The sequence below is a fragment of the Bufo gargarizans genome, chromosome 5, assembly GCF_014858855.1.
Source record: "Bufo gargarizans isolate SCDJY-AF-19 chromosome 5, ASM1485885v1, whole genome shotgun sequence".
Classification (NCBI taxonomy): Eukaryota; Metazoa; Chordata; class Amphibia; order Anura; family Bufonidae; genus Bufo; species Bufo gargarizans.
Window position 1 is genome coordinate 162,336,123 of NC_058084.1, and position 12,762 is coordinate 162,348,884.

The following is a 12,762-nucleotide window of genomic DNA, read 5'->3' on the forward strand; positions in this document are numbered from 1 at the left end:
ATCTGCCAAATGTGCAAACTTGTTGGGGTGTGTCAGATCAGGGCTAGCCTCCCTGGCACTCTTCCCTCTACCCTGCTTTCTAACTGTTACCCAGCTAACTACCTCACTTTCCTCACCCTCCTCCTCTGTCACCCTCCCCCTCATCTACCCTAAAGAATGCTTGCTCGGTGAGAAGCAAACTCTTTTGCAAATTGTCAATGCCTCTCAGTGTTGCAACTTGCCCATTTAGAGACTCCATTTGCAATTCCAAACGGGTAATTTGCTCACATCTTGAACAGATATATACACCCTTGAACAGCAGTTCCAGAACTGCATACATCATGCAAGATGGTGTTTTGATTTATACCGAATATATCAACTGTTTTCTCCAGAATTTTCACCATAAAGAATACATCACGCCAGAAATTAGTTAGAATTGTTAAAGTAGGCGGGGCTGTCAAACTACTGCATATTATGCCTCATTTATCATCCTCTTATCTGCAGAAATGGCTCCTATTGTTATGGACAATTAAGCCAGCTTATGTGGTAGTGGTTTGTGTAAAAAGTTGCATTTATGAAAAGTGAAACCAACTCGTTGTGGGAACAAGTGATAGGTAAGTATTAAAACATAATGCAATTATTTTTTCTAATATAAATGAGCTAAACAACAGGGTTTTGTCAGTAAACTGACATACAACAAAAACAAAACAAAACCATCCCAAGTGTGAAAGAAAAGTCACAATTTACCAGTGGAAATGTAGCAAATATGCTTCAAAAGTTGCAATTTTGTTTCTAAAGTCGCAAGTGTAGTGTGGCAGGGGGATGGCTAAGATGGCGCATTTGCGTTTAAAAAAGTCACATTTTAGTGCTATTGGTGTTAAAATGTCACAAATCAGCAGAAATAGACGGATAATCCAGCTGACATTTAAAAAGTCACATTTTACAAGTGGTGTGCGCCTTTTGATATATGAGGTGAAACAAATCACCAGTTTTGATTTGTAACTTTCGTATTTTGTGTAAATTATGCCATTATTGATAAATGTCTCCCTTTTTTTCAAATAAAACTTTGAATGTCTGTATACATGCAAATCTTTTTCTTAACATTGAATATGTTTGATTTAATATATATATATATATATATATATATATATATATATATAAAGCGGCTGGGCACTCACTGATACTTGGAACCACACAGATTTATTGACAATACAACATGCAACAATGGCAAATGTTCAAATAAAATGATGGCCTATAATATCAATGACATATAATAAATCGATGACATATAATAAAAATCAAAACCATGCGATTTAAAATATACCAAACGATAAAATGTTCGTAAGAAGGATTGTCCTGTAATGTTCATAAAAAGGATCGTCCTGTAATGAAGGCCTAAAGAAGCATGTTTGAAAAGAAGAACCACAGCGATTCGAATATGATAAGGTATGCTGTATAAAGCCGAAAGAACGTTTTAATCGAAGGGCTTAATCGAAGGGTAGAATCGTGGACACGTAAGTGTACCTGCTAACATACAACACCAGTGTCTCAGGACTTTTGGCTTTATACGGCATACCTTATCATATTTGAATCGCTATGGTTTTTCCTTTCAAATATCGCAGTGGTTTTCTTGTCAAACTATTTTTTAGGCCTGTGTAGCGGGACGCCACACACACTCACCATGTGATTTGGTTTTTCGCATCCTAGGAAGAGAGACTATTTATTATACAATTTTTCATTACAGGACAATCCTTTTTACAAACATTACAGGACGATCCATTTTACAAACATTTTATCGTTTGGTATCTTTTAAATCGCATGGTTTTGATTTTACTATTTGTCATCGATTTATTATATGTCATTGATATTATAGGCAATCATTCTATTTGAACATTTGCCATTGTTGCATGTTGTATTGTCAATAAATCTGTGTGGTTCCAAGTATTAGTGAGTGCCCAGCCATTTGTTACCATATTTTTATCAGTATAGTGGGTGAGTCTGTATCAGCTGTGAGCACCACTTCTCCGTGATCTAACACTCTTGTTCAGCCTAATTACCATTATATATATATATATATATATATATATATATATATATATAAATATAGTTTTTTTTTTTTTTACCTAGTCAAAATAGCAATCTGAAGTGTAAAGATTAATAACAGTCAAATAACTCACTAGTAAAATAATTATTGAAAAGTGACAGTTCGGTTGCCTTTCTTTGCACAAGTAAAATGCTGACAAGTAATAGCTATATTTACTTTATCAGATTAAGAACAGTGAAGAAGTTTGTTGTCAGCCAAATGCATTTTAGTTGAGCTAATGACCTGAGGCAAATTTGTACTCATGCTCCTAATCACTCAGGTTCATACTTTATACTTTTGCACTTTTAGCATTTTAGTTGAATAGTACCTAATTTTGATAGATAGATATACAGTAGGAGAAAGACAACTTTGTCAGTACTTTGCTAATAATGAAATAGGAGTAGATAAAAATATGTAATTATGAAAATGTAGCATTTAACATTAAAATATACTGTATATAAGTGTTAATATATTTTTCAGTTGCACTGTTAGTCTTAGCTATATAAATAACAAAATGTACAACTTGCATATTAATATTGTGCTAAATCTTATCTTTCAATTGTCGTTACCCCTACACTGGACAATATTACATTCCCATATTGGCAGAATAACATGAGCAAAATAGGATTATAAAAGAGGGTGAATTAGTCTCATAGTTCCAGGAGGCAAAACCATGTTCACAGACCCTGTAAGGCAGCACACAGACTCCTTAGGCTACATTCACACGTCAGTATTTTTCTATATCCTGAATCTCGGTCAGTTTTTTGCGGATCCGTTGTTCCTGAAAATGTTTCCGTATGTCATCCGTTTTTTGCGGATCCGCAAAAAACGGAAACATGTATAAATTTCAATAAGCAAATAAAGTTGTTTGGATTTTTTTTGCGGATCCATTGACTTTGTATTCCAAAAGAAAGAAAGATGGTCCAGCTTCACTGAAAAATACTTGAGGCTTTATTCAATCCCGTGCAGATAAAAACCAACATACAGCAATGCAGAAAATCATTGGATTTTATGCATTGCTGTATGTTGGTTTTTATCTGCACGGGATTGAATAAAGCCTCAAGTATTTTTCAGTGAAGCTGGACCATCTTTCTTTCTTTTGGGATCCGTTGTGCGCCCAAGGTTCAGGGCGAGGTCCGGGCTCCTGGCTCCCTGTGGAAGAGCGCGGCATTTTCCAGTGTTGCTCCATTGACTTTGTATTGTACCAGGATCCGATTTTTGCGGAAAAGAATAGGACATGTTTTATATTTTTTCAGACATGCGGAACGGAACAATGGAAATGGACAGCACGCATCGTGCTGTCCGATTTTTTTCAGGACCCATTGAAAATGAATGGGTCCAGATCTGGTCCAGATCTGTTCTGCAAAAAACTGAACAAATCAGGAAAGAAAAAACGGACGTGTGAATGGACCCTTATGGGTATGTCTTACAGACCAGTTAACACTCCTTACATCATCATACGGTGCATCAATGAGACCATGTATTCTTCACTTAAAGCAATATTGCAAGGGAAAATACATGCTAAATATGGCATACATGCATATATCTTTCCTTATGGTATCTGTATGAACTACAAATTCATAAGAAAATGTTCTTTAAGCTGCCATAATCAGACACACACAGTCTAAACTAAAATAAAAACATGAGAATAAAATATGTTGTGCAGGTAGCTAGATAACATCTTAGACCTGAAGTCTAATAAACTGTATTGGTAGTTATTGAAGTGTGGGCTTTAAAGGAACATTAAATACAGAAAATTACAAAAATAATAATAATAATAATAATAATGAAAAAAAAAAACTGCCAGCAATTCCTCCCTTCATCTTGTCTTTTCCCTTGGTCTTATGTTGTCTCAGTTTGTAGTTAAAGCTACTACTCTGTACTGCTGAGGGGCTAACATAGGCTTGGAGGACATCGGCTCTTCATACCTACGGAGCGATGCCCAGAGTCACTTAAACCGGCAGCGGAGATAACCTGAGGAGGAACATTAGGTGACACAGAGGATCGGAACTGAAGCAGTATAACTAACATCAGCAATCACCGAACAGTGAGTAGAAGCGGGACGCCGCATTAAAATCCTCACTGTACTAGGACATTGCTTCACATTGCACTATCGGACTTTATTTCTTCAGAGACTTCGTCCTAGGATCACTCTTTATTTCCTTGGCCAGTACTTACCTGTTTAGGATAAATCAGCAAGTGCCACTATAGCCGCATACCATCACATTCCTGAGACTTGAATATCTATACCTATCACTGTGTAATTTATTCACTTTTAGATACTTTTAGTCTAATGTCTAGTGCTTTTATACTTATGTATCCTATTGACCGATAACTATTAGTATTGTATTTTATTTTATTATTGCATTTTATTTTATTATTAGAAGTAACAAGTTACTAATAAACTATTCATTTGACTATTCAGACATTGGTTATTCTATTAATGGTTCTACCTACAGTGTGAGTGCCCAGTATACTATTTGACATATATATATATATATATATATATATATATATATATACACTGTAGGTCAGAATTTTCTATATTTATTTAAAAATTTGACTCAAAACAACATCATAGATGTAGATAATGAAAACCAAATCAAGCTAATGAGTAAAAAATATTAGACCTGGTCATTTATTTATTCAGGAAAGTAATCTAATATCACATGTCTGTGAGTGTAAAAAGTTTGTGAACCTTTTAATTACATTATCTGGTGTGACCCTTTGTGCAAAAAAATTGGTGATCAGTCCTGCATATCGGTTTACGGGAATTTTAGCCCATTCCACTGCATAAATCGGCTTCAACTCTGGGTTGTTGGTAAATTTCCTCCATAAATTGCTCACTTTAGGTCCTTCACGGAAATTTATATTGGATTAAGGTCATAACTAAAGATAAGCAAATTTCTCAAAAATTCGATTTGGCAGGTTAGCCAAATTTTTTGAAAAATTTGGTTCGATCCGAATTTATTTCCTGGTTGCAGAGAGCCTTTATAGTGATGTAGAGCACTGTGCCTTGCAGTAACACGCATAGGAAGTCTGCTGTGGTAGTGAAACAATACTGTGAGTCAGTATGACATGTAGATGACAGGCGTTGCTCTTAGAATCACTGCACACTTCACTTATTTGGGCAGTTACGGGGCCAAAACTGACCAAATAACTAAAGTATGAACTCAGCCTTACAGGTTGATGTTAGCGCCAAGAAGAATCACACTCCTTTTACACCATCACCAGCTGATTCCACATAGATGTTATCAGAACCTGTTCTATTAAACGCTTATACAAGTAGAACCCCCCCCCCCCCCCCCCGACAGAGTGGAGAGGGTGTTAGCAGTAAGTTTGTGTTTATATCACTGATTATTTTGCCCTTCCTCTGATCCGTCAGAACAATAACCGAAAAAAAAGTATCCTTTCTGTGGGGTATACGCCTTCACTTGGTCAGCATTTGCTCAATAATCTATTGCTAATGCCCAAAAAAAAAAAAAAACAGGAGTGGATCTTGTGGCAAAACAAACCTCGCCACTGGGTTTTGGAGAGGCCTGTTTAAAAGCTTCTTGCCTCAGGATTATGGCCCATACTAACTTTTAAACCCCTGAACCTATTCAATTGAATTTTGGATAGGTTTGTCCCCAAGTTATACCGGTTAAATTGATGTAAGTTATATGTATGGACAATGTAAACTCACAAAGTTGTAACAATTTATAATAAGTGTAACTTGTCAGCTTGGGAGATAGTTGAGTGGATAAACAGAGGGGAGGAATATGCTGGGTGTGTCTCTATTGTCCCATTGTGTGTTTAAATGGTGATGTCTGTCCTATTGTCTCCACATGTGTATTGGCGATTTCCCTTTGTCCTGAGAGATAATTGGATTGCTCCTCGGTTGTCTCCAGGACAGAGAGGAGGAAACCATGATGCATTGTGGGGATGTGTTGTATCTGTCCTGTGTCGCAGTCTCCCTTCTGGTCCCCTAGGGGCGTTAATGATTGGTTGCTGTACTTACATTGTATGTGTTGTAATAAACTGATTGGTTGTATTTCAAAACCCTGTGGGCAGTACTATGTTTGTGGTTTGTGAATAAAAGAGGCTGTACTTGAAGTACAGTCAGTTCCTGTTTTAACCCTCAAGTGAAGTGTCGTCTCATTCTTGGGGGGGAGGATTCATAGTATGCTGTTCCAGTTTGACTGCTAGGAGCGTAAACCTATTCGTATGGTTTCCTATCCCACTGTCTACAGCATTCATATGCTTGAAGAGGATTTATCTTCTTCCTCGGTTCGGTGATGGTGGTGTCTGCCAGAGTGCTTGGAGACCTCAGGAAACGCTAGGAGCATCCAGCAACGGAGGTACTCAGTCGGGGTGCCAGGTGATCTGTTACAGATCTAAAACACATAAATGAAATATTTGCATGTCTTCTGTGTTTTGTACCCACACCTGCTTTTGGCTACCAAATCATAGGCCAATTTTGATGCAAAATAGGGACCGCACCGTTGTGCGTCTCATTTTCCCTTCCTTCTGACAGATCAGCAGAAAGGTAAAACAAATGATGATGTCAGCCAGGCAGAAAGACAAAATAGTGTCCCAGTCATGAAGTGGGTAGGGTGGGAACAGAATGAGAAGTCCACAGAGAGGCCTTATGACATAATGGTGAAGTGGAAGCAGCATGAGGAGACCACAGAGTTGCACAATGACAGTGTGAAGGTGGCAGCAGCATCAGGAGGCCACCGAGTGGCACAATGACAGAGTGTGGAGGTCGCAGCACCAGCAGCATCAGGGGGAGGCAACAGAGTGGCACAATGACAGTGTGGATGTGGCACCAGCAGCATCAGGAGGAGGCCACAGGGTGGCACAATGACAGAGTGCGAAGGTGGTGGCAGCAGCATCAGGAGGAGGCCATAGGGTGGTACAATGAAAGTGTGGAGGTGGCAGCAGCAGCAGCATGAGTGGACCACAGAGTGGCAAGGTGACATAGTGTTGAGGTAGCAGCAGCAGCATCAGGAGACCACAGAGTGGCAAGATGACATACAGTGGAGGTGGCAGCAGCATCAGGAGACCACAGAGTAGCAAGGTGACATAGTGTGGAGATAACAGTAGTATCAGGAGACCACAGAGGGGCAAGTTGAGATAGTTTAGAGGTGGTAGCCACATCAGGAGACCACAGAGTGGCAAGGTGACATAGTGTGTGGGTGGCAGCAGCATCAGGAGACCACAGAGTGACCCAGTGACAGAGTGAGGAGGTGGGTAGCAATACCAGTACCAGCTGAAGATGGTGGGTGAAAGAAGGAGCACTTGGCATCAGATGTGTGGCATCAGGCGGGTGGCAGCATCAGAATAGTAGCTGAGGCAGGTAGCCAGAAGAAAATGGTCTCTTATGTCAAAGTGTTGGTGTGGTACCATGGGTGATCTAGTCTGATACATGAGGCATTGATGGGTGGAAATCCTAGATGATCCACCCCTGATTCATCTTGACAAAGATCAGTCTCCACATTTTCTGGCTGCATTTTCTCCACACTATTGGCTGGGCAGGACAGCTTTTCTAGGGCAAACTCTGTCATTTGTGGCCACAAATCCAGTTTGGCTGCCCAGTAGTCCAGTGGATCTTCAATATGGGGTGGCAGGGTGGTGTCCAAGTATGCCACCACCTGCTGGTTCAGGTCCTGCTCCAGGTCTATCTGCTGCTGGTGAGTACTTTCTTCACTAGGCGGGTGAAGAAAGCTGCTCATCAGCGACTCTAGACTCAAGTTTCTGCTGATGGAACTACTCCTACCCCCCCACCCTGCCACAGCAGCCATGGCAGAGGAACATGAGCGCAGGGGGCCCCTGTGGTCAAATATGCAAGAGGATGGACGATGGAGCAGATAGGCAGCGACCAACTGACTACATAGAATGTCTCTATAGTAGTTCAGTTTGTCCTCCCTCTCAGCGGGTGTAAAAAATGCCCCAATTTTGGACCGGTAGCGAGGGTCCAACAAGGTGGAGAGCCAGAAGTTATTCCTCTGATGAATGGTGATAATTCGGCAGTCACTACACAAGCTAGTGAGCATGCATCGGGCCATTTGTGCAAGTGACCCGGAGGGACTCCATGCCTCCATCTCCACTGCATACTGCCTCTGTGTGTCTGGGTCCTCTGCCTCGTCTTCCTCATCTCCCTGTAGCTACTCTGGCTGCTCCTGCTTCTCTTCTCTTGTCACATGTGTAGAAAAAACACCCATTTGGCTACACATTGCTTGTGCTCCAATGTCCACCTCCTCCTCATCTGTGATATCTCATCTGTGATATCTCCTCCTCCATCATCTGTGATGGCTGTGATATCTAGGCGCCATGTCTTCGATCCCCTGAGTACCAGATTTACCAGTATATGTTCCAGGACATGAAGCAGCGGAATGACATTGTTCATCCCATAGCCCTGACGACTGACGGGCCTCCTCAAAGGCCTAAGCAAACGGCAGGTGTAACGCATGATCTGCTACTGGCTGACATCGAAGTTACACAGGGGAGTACTTCTGTCCACTTGGATCATCAAGAAATCGTTAATGGCCTTTCTCTGTTGGTATAGTCAGTCCAACATATGGAGGATGGAATTCCAACGGGTGAAAACGTCACATATCAGCCTATGTTGGGGGACCCCGTTCTGCCGTTGCAGCCTAAGGAGGGTGTACGAGTGGCTGAAGTGCATGCCAAATTTTCTGGCCATTTTTAGGTTGTCTTGCAGAAGACTTCAGGAACTGCTTGACAACCATATTGAACATGTGCGCAATGCAGGGTGCATGGCTCAGCTGTCTTTGTCGTAGAACTGACACCATGTTCTTTGCGTTGATGGTCACCATGGTTCTGATTTTGATTTGTCTCAGATAAAGCCAGGATTTGGTTTCTTGATGAAGGTCACGGAGCAGTTTCTCTCCTGTGTGACTCCGTTTGCCCAGGCAAGCAAGGTATAGAACAGCGTGACAATGCCGTGCCCTGCACATGTGGTATGCTGGAAGAGCACTGTGAATTTTTCCTGCAGTGGAGGCTAAGGACACGGTGGAGGATGAGGAGACAGAGGTGGACTTTGTCGCAGTACCAACGGCGTGAGTCGGAAGTGGAGTCACCTGGCCAAGTTGCTGGTTTAGCTGAGCAAGAACCACATTTACCCAGTGGGCTGTAAAGGACATATATTGGTCTTGCCCGTAGTTACAGCTCAACACGTCTGTGCTGCCATGCACTTTGGTGGACACCGACAGGCTCAAGTACCCACCTTTTGTTCTACATATTTGTGCAGGGCTGGTACTGCCTTTTTGGCAAAGAAATGACGGATTGGGACTTTCCACCACGGCTTGGCACAAGCCTTCACTTCTCTGAAAGGTGCAGAGTCCACCACTTGAAAAGGGAGGGACTGCAGCACCAGTAACTTAGTTAGGAGCACATTTAGCATCAGGACCAGCAGATGATGGGAAGGACAGACAGCTCCCTTCAGCTGAGGTGATGGAGCCTTGACTGCCTAAAATCAGATTTGTGCCAATGGGTGATGCAGCGGTTGTTGCAGCAGGATGGACCACCACATCAGAGCCACGGTTCTTCGAGGCTACTTTATAGTGATGCTGCATATGTTGACGCAGGGCCATGGTGCCAACATTGGCACCCTGCGCATGTGTGGCTGCACTTTCTTCCCACAGATTCTACAAATGGCTATGTTCACCTATGTTCGGCTTAACAAAAAACTGCCACATAGCCGAGTAGGTGATTTTACCCCCAACCCTCCATTTACTAACTGCCACTTCTTCCGTGAGCCCCTGCACCACTACTTTCCGGGCAGGTAGGTTCCTGCGAAGTGGATGGTCTACCACAGGCACATTTGGCTTCCGACCTCCCACTGCTGCCACTCTGCTGGCTCACGGGCAAGTTGCAACGCTTTTGTCCTGATGATGATGAAGCCCCTAATTCACCCGGCTTCCAAGTGCGATCATCATCATCGAGTACCGTTTGCAGGTCACTGATGTCCTCCTCAACGGTCTCTGGGTCAGGAGTGTGACCACTCGCAACACCAGCTCCAACGCCACTCTCCTCATCACTACTTGTCCGCCTACCAGAGGAAGCGGCAGATGTCTCCTCTACATTTTGGCTGGCCAGTAGCTGCTGATTGTACTCTAGTATCCTCATCCTCGCTGTATAGTGGAGCCAAGCCTACAACATATAATATTTCTCTTGCTAAAGGAACAGAAAAGGACAGAGGCAGGTTGAGGACAGGTGAGGGCACGTGGCCTTCTCTGTCTGACATACTGTTAGATCAAATAAATAAATAAATAGGAAATTAAAACACCCTAAAAAAGTCTGTAATTTTCTCACTTCACCACACAACAGCTATTATGGTAAGCCCTTTTTTTCCCCCACTAATACACACCAAAGAAATCTTTAGAACATATAACTGTACCACTGAACGGCAAATAATATATATTTTTTGCCACTAATACACGCCAAAAAGGGCTTTAGAACATATAACTGCACCGCTAAATGGCAAATAATATATATTTTTGTGCCACTAATACACGCCAAACTGGGCTGTAATTTTCTCAGTTCAACACACAATGGCTAATTAGAACATTTTTTCCCACTTTTCAAGTCAAAAATGCTTTAGAACAGATAACTGCACTGCACAAGGGCAAATAAGACGTCAAAATATTTCCTTGTTAATGGTTGTATCAAACAGCAGTTGCGCCCCAATAACAAGAACGGTTTGCTGGAATTACAGAGCTGTATAATGGCAATTTGGATCCCCAGTCAGTGCAGCAAGGTGTAATAGGATTGTTCCTATTACCCAATCTGTAAACTACCCTACTGAATCCTGTTCTGCTTCAATACTGTGGAATAATTCCTCCCTATGCTTTCCCTGAACTTCTATACAGCAAAATAAACGTTTTATAGTATTTTCTACCACTGTCCCTAGCGCCTGCTGACATCTCTCCCTGCACTAAGTACACTGGAAAATGGCTGAATCCAAGATGGCTGACACAATTTATATATTAGTTTTTTCGAATATTCGTAATATTCTAAAACAAGAATATATAGCAATATAGCAAATATTAGAAACAAATGAATATAGAGCAATTTAGCTAATATAGTGCTATAATCTTCTTTGTCTAATAGTTGTAATTTTTTTCATATCTGAAGTTCAGATTGGAAAAAAATTACAATTATAAAAAAATGATTATAGCACTATATTAGCTAAATTACTCTACATTAGTTTTTTTTTTTTGGAATATTCTCTGTATTGCTATATACCGGTATTCTTTGTTTAGAATATTACAAATATTTGAAAAAATGAATATATTCAATATAGTGCTATGACTCATTGGCCCACAAGCAAGAAGCATGGACGAATCATGTTTTTGCTCTGCAATTAAAAAATTTGCGATAAAAATTTGCATTATGAAAATTCACATATTACGCGATCATTACCTTGTCGATTTTTCAAGTAAAAAACCCAACATAGAATATAACGAATATTCGAATTCGTGAATATTCGCTGAATATTCTACAAAACATTTGCAAAATATCACAAATTTGAATATGACCCCTGCTGCTCATCACTATTCGGAAATATAATCCCAATATCCCCAAAGAAGAATTCATTAGATTGAGATGGAATTGTACTGACAAATCTCAATTTTGCAGGAATGTGAATATATTACTAACCATCTCGGGAACAGGAAATACCCCCTTTGGGCATTGGAGAGAGCAAATAAATTTGGCATTCTTAAAAATAGGGAGGGATGTTTAACAAATACTGAAAATACAACAACAAGAAATAGCAAACAACATGAAGTATTTAGTACTATACATAATAAGGAATACAATAATTGATAGTAAAAATCACACATTACTGTATCCATGTTTTGAATCAGGACAATGCCTTTTCTATTATACTTCAAAATGGTTACAAGTCAGTTTGGTCTCCCCTAGTCTATGCTATGAAAAATAAGTCTATATTCAGCTAAATATGAAAGGCTTTTTAAAATGTCCCATAAGATTTGCCGATGTGTTTTTGCAAACATAGTATGGCTGAAAAAAAGGCATCCGTCCGTCCAGTTCAGTCTGTTGCCCTGCAAGTTGTTCCAGAGGAAGGCAAAAAAACAAACAAAAACTCCTGTGATGTAGAAGCCAATTTTTCTCATTTTGGGGGAAACAAATTCCTTCCTGACTCCAATCAGGCAGTCAGAATAACTCCCTGGAACAATAACCTCTCTATCACGAAACGTCACCACAAAATTCAAATCTTTTAGTGAGGAAAACACATATAAAATTCAAGCCTACATTATTTGCAATACTGCACATTCTATATGTTATCTGCTGCAGCCAGTGCAGATTGCAAAATGTGGGATGTACCATATATACTATAAAAACTAGAATATGCAAACACATAATAGACGTAGGCAATGATCAAGCCTCTAATCCGTCTATGGTTTAAAAACATTTTACTCAGGTACATGGCTGAGAAACTGCAGGTTTCTCTTTTTGAGACACAAATTGAGTTTTCAAACTGTCTACAGGTGGTGATCTAAGAAAAAAGCTATTATCTAGAGAAACTTTAGACCCTACCTATTAGGCATGAATATCAGACAGGATGTAATTTATTGTTATTGATTCGTCATTCGTGGTCACTATCTATATTATATTTGTTTAAATTTTCCTATTTTCATGATGTTAGAATTTTTAGTCAGCAAATAATG